Raw genomic sequence first — 5,545 nt, 5'->3', positions numbered from 1 at the left:
ACGGTGACATTGGTGACCTGCTGAAATGTGTGACCATCGTTTCTAGACGTCACGTGACGTCAGTGTCCGAACGTAAATCACTGCCGTTTGTTTATCAGCAGAGTTCAACCTAGCGGCATTTAGGCAGGCTCGCATTTAACACAGCCGACGCGAATCGCGTATCAATACGTTATCAATTAATCAAACGTCGGGTGCGGATCACGTATCAATACGTTTCAATCACTTTTTTATAGCATACTTTCATTCATCTTTTTACCCACCCGGACAATGAAGAACCATCGCCCTATCATTGCTGCTTAGTCCCGCTCACGTGATCAGAAAAAGAAACCAAAAAAAAAAAAAACCCTCCCCTCCTGAAAACAGGAGGGCGGGCCGCTTTACGTGTAGAAGCCAGTGTAATGGATGCCCCCATGCCGATGTAGCCCGTGTGTGAAAAGAATCAAATTTCACCTAACCTCGCCTCACCAGGCTTTCCACCTCGGACATTTGATTCCCCCCTCCCCTCCTGTTTCTCCAGGAGGAGGATCTTGCGAGGGGGTACATGCTCTCCTCTGTCTCTCGGAAAAAAACATGATGAACGCTGAACGGAACGCTGCCTAGACACATATGCACCAGATCGGCATTGCAATGCATAGTCTGCAACACACATGGACAGATGCATGTTTCCTTCTTCATACTGTAGCGACCAAACGATCCCCGAGCCTACAATACTACGAACTAACCACAGTATCGAGGGGCCGCCACGACAAGACAGTGTTCCGTTGGTGGATCACGTATCGCCATGCAGAGCCGTCATAATCGGAGATCGCTCAGACGTGTGATTGTAACGCTTTTTTATTCATTATAATTGTAGTGATAAGACCGCAATGAACGCGTCGGGGACGTAATCGACCCGGGTGTAATGTATAACGAACTTTTCCGCGACCTAAACCGTGGTGTTGTCATCTGTGGAAGTCATTTTTTCCTTCTCGTCGACATCACAGCCGGGTGACGCTTTTTTTCCCCTCCATCGCCCCCAAGCTGCATGCCCATAGCCTGGCTTGGCCAGCCTCATAGCGGGGATTCACTGAAGATTCTTCCCCGGAGGAAACATCAGTGAACCCTCGCTATGAGTCTGGCCGTGCCAGGCTAGCATGCCCAGGCATGTTCCCCTACACTAGCTTGAAAAACAAAATCAGCTGATGACAACGCGTCTCACCGTTATACTATAGTTCTGAACCGAACGGTGGAATGGGACTTTTTATAGCCGTACGGATCAAGACTTTTGCTGCCCAATGTGCCCATGACCCCCCCCCCCCCCAATGTTACTGCGATCAAAACAATGAAAGCAGTGAGATAGATTAGGCGAGGCGGCAATCATCATCATCATCAAAAAGAAAGCATAGTTATGAAGGTTTATAGTCAGACATTGACAGGCAGATATAACAATAAACACAATAAATATGCTATACATCCTATACACCGAATGAAAGCCCTGAATGTGTACTTTTACGAGGAAAAGAGTAAACATTGATCCCATGTACAGTCTGTCATAAATTGGTTACTGGGTGGATGCACATTGCGCCCACCAGATATAACTGCAGAGAAGACATGGACCCGAACTCAATATTCACAAAATAAGGCCTATAGCGACATATAAATACTATATACCGTATGAAACAGAAGACTCTCTGCTTTCATAAGAAAAGAACTTCTACTGTAGTAATAATAAAAATCACACCCATGTGAAGTGAGTGGTGCAACTCTGTCCCATATTCTGTTCTCTGCTTATTCAATACAGGTCGCTATATACGGACTGAGGCAGAAAGTCATGTAAACCTTTTATTTACAGTTTGGTCTGTAAACTTCTACTGTAATAATAAAAATCACACCCCTGTGAAGTGAGCGTTGCAACTGTTCTGTACTTATTCACTACAGCTCGCTATATACGGACTGAGGCAGAAAGTCATGTAAACCTTTTATTTACAGTTTGGTCTGTAAACTTCTACTGTAATAATAAAAATCACACCCCTGTGAAGTGAGCGGTGCAACTGTTCTCTACAGTTGCGCGGTGCAACTGTAGAGAACAGACCAAACTGTAAATAAAAGGTTTACATGACTTTCTGCCTCAGTCCGTATATAGCGAGCTGTAGTGAATAAGTACAGAACAGTTGCAACGCTCACTTCACAGGGGTGTGATTTTTATTATTACAGTAGAAGTTTACAGACCAAACTGTAAATAAAAGGTTTACATGACTTTCTGCCTCAGTCCGTATATAGCGACCTGTATTGAATAAGCAGAGAACAGAATATGGGACAGAATTGCACCACTCACTTCACATGGGTGTGATTTTTATTATTACTAAGGGTAGAAGTTTTTTTCTTATGAAAGCAGAGAGTCTTCTGTTTCATACGGTATATAGTATTTATATGTCGCTATAGGCCTTATTTTGTGAATATTGAGGAGTTCACGTCCATGTCTTCTCTGAAGTTATCTGGTGGGCACAAGCTGCATTCAATAACCAATTACTGTCTAACTGTACATGGGATCAATGTTTACTCTTTTCCTCGTAAAAGTACACATTCAGGGCTTTCATTCGGTGTATAGGATGTATAGGATATTTATTGGGTTCAATTTTATATCTGCCTGTCAATGTCTCTGACTTTAAACCATCCATAACTCTGCTCGCTGTTCAAGATAACCACTTCCAGGCAAATGCAGGTGTTGCAAAAAGGTCAATATCTCCAGAATGGAACATGGTAAAATCAAAATGTATTTTTTAAATTGAAGTGGACAAGTTCAGCTTTCTTTTGATGTATGCGTGTGATTCTCGCTATAAGAGAACATTTTGCTGTGGGCCCCCGAACAAGGCCTTTGTGCAATGTTAAACGGTAGCAACATCCAAATAGGCCTGTCGAGATCTTGTAGCAATCAAAGTGTTAAAGATCACCATGTGAGTTATTTGTTATGTCAAGTCCACAAGACGGTCACATATTTCGTCAGGTCACCAAGTTCACCGTAACACCTATCTCTGCGGGAGGGTCCAATCACCAGTGTCGAGTCAGCTAGGATAAGACTTCCGTTGGCTGAGTTCTTCAGAATAAGAGTACCCGCTAAAGTAAACAAAAAACATTAATTTGATTGGTTTCACATCATTTTATATGACGTATAAATGCATTTCATTTACAACATTGATTGATTGTAAACTGAATGCACATGATGTAGAATTCACATATTCTACATACTGCTACGAGGATAAAACCATAAAAAGCACTAAGACTTGTTTGCATCATGGTCCTCCATTTTCAAATAATCAGAAAACAATGTACATGTGAATTAATGATCTTTTGTTTCACATGTTTCAGGGTTGAGCTGCTTAACGACGACAATGTTTTCAAAACAAACGTTTTACTTTTCTTTGTATATTAATTAAAGTGTCAACAAACTAAAAGTGCACATGCGCAGTACAGCGCTGCTGCTGCTGGAAGCGTGCACGGTGCACGTACCATATACGGCCACTAGGGGGAGCCATGGTACAGTGTAATACAGTGGAATACTGTGATCTCATCAAAGTCTAACTAAACTAAATCATTTTAAAATGTAAACTTATAGAAATCATTTATGAATCAAATCTAACAGTTCAAAATATCTTCCAGCATGAAATGGAAAATGGAAAGTAAAACATTTACATCTGATAAGGGTCCATTTGGTTACCAACTCCCCATTATTTAGCTGGGGACCACCTGGAAGAACAAACATTGTAGACAAAAGTGAGGACACATACCTATTGTGATTGGCCAGAATGAGATGATGTATGATGACATTTGATGACAAGATTGCCCCTCACTTCACACGGGTGTGATTTTCTTTCATTCTAATGATCAAAAAGGTGAATGTACTCTTGAATAAATGATTGATTCATTGTCTAATAATATTTGTATTTAGGAGTTGAGTTGTTTAGAATAGAAAAATAAGAATAAAATAAAAAGCAAACTGAATACAGACCCATATACCTCAGTAAAAAGCAGCAGTAAACAGAAACGTCTTGGGCTTTGATTTCAAACAAAGTGTTTGTTGTAGCCAATTTGATGATTTTGTACTGTGGGTAACTCATTGTGAAGTTGCTATGACAACCTGGGCATAGGCGGGTTCAGCCAATCTCAGCACAGCCTATTTGTAGGTGTCACAGGTGCACAGCAGGAGGGAATTTGGGAAACTCCACAGGGAAGCCACACAGTTTTTCAACCGTGCGTGTTTTGTTTGTTTTTCAGTTGTTATGAGTTAATTTTGGTTTATTTTGCAACACCATTTTGTTTAAGTTACAGTTAAGTACCCGGTTTATGTTGTGCTTTGATAACACCCTGCAATCGAAATAAAACCTTAAATGCACTCCACGACAAGATCTGATTTACTGTCAACACCACGCGTTGGAAAGAGCTTCATTCACACCATATCCCTCACTGGCATCCTTTTGTTGAAGTTGCCTTTACATACAGTTGAAAAACTAGCTTCCAAACAAATCGTTTTGAAGACTGATGGACACGGAAGGAGGACAGCGCTAGCCTGGTTAATAAACCAGACCGAATCAGCCGTTGGCAAAAAAAAGTTGCCTACCAGCGGATTTCGGTCTGGCGAGGCTCAGTAGCACGCCTCTTTCCTACAATCGAGAACAGGTCGGACCAATCGGGACACGGTATGCAATATGGGCGGGCTTTGGTACAGTGACGTTCAATGCTTGAGACTTTTGACTGACAGTAGCTCTGACCAATTGCGTCAAAGAGAAAATGTTTGAACCCGCCCCCCGGGAAATGAAATCCAAGTGGAGCCAGCCCAGACTGATATACCGCGACAGTGTTGTGTGATATTAGTCTGGCTTATTAGCCAGGCTAGGACAGCGCCCCATTCACTGCCGTTCTTGCCGATTCAATCCACGGTAGCCTACAACAGCCGAGCCCGCAGTGGAACGCGGACTAAACATCAACGAAAGTGACGGTGAGACTGATTTGAATGAAACAAAGTTGCGGAAGGAGTGGCCTTCGCGCAACGGGATACAGGCAAATCCCACTAGTAATCCGCCGGAATCAGGAAATGAACGTAGAAATGAATGCAGCTGTCAATCAAACTGAAACGGAGAATGAACTTGGTAAAAGGCCTACTAAACTCACGTATAAAGCATTGGAGTCAAATATCATGTCATTGCAAAAGGAAAGGAATTCTGGATTAAAGAAATTGTGCAAAATGGCTAAGGAATTGGATCAAATGATGGGTTCAAATGAAAATGTTTCTGTCATGCAAATCAAACGTGAAATGTTGTGGAAATTGTGTGGGGAAACTACAAGGTTGCATGAGTCATTAAAGCCTTTATTGCCTGATGATGAAATGTCTAAACAAACGGAATGGTTTCAGAATCACATGCACAATGTAAATGAAATAATTGACAAAATGGAAAAATGGGTGCTTGCAAACAGGGAGCAATGCACGCCTACACATGATGATGATGATGATGATGATGAAGAAGTCAATGTAGATGTGTCCAAGTATGCAAATGAGGTTGTGTATGGTCCA

Source organism: Electrona antarctica (genome assembly GCF_951216825.1).
Source record: "Electrona antarctica genome assembly, contig: scaffold_25, whole genome shotgun sequence".
NCBI classification, from domain to species: domain Eukaryota; kingdom Metazoa; phylum Chordata; class Actinopteri; order Myctophiformes; family Myctophidae; genus Electrona; species Electrona antarctica.
Note: the sequence above shows the minus strand (reverse complement) of the source record.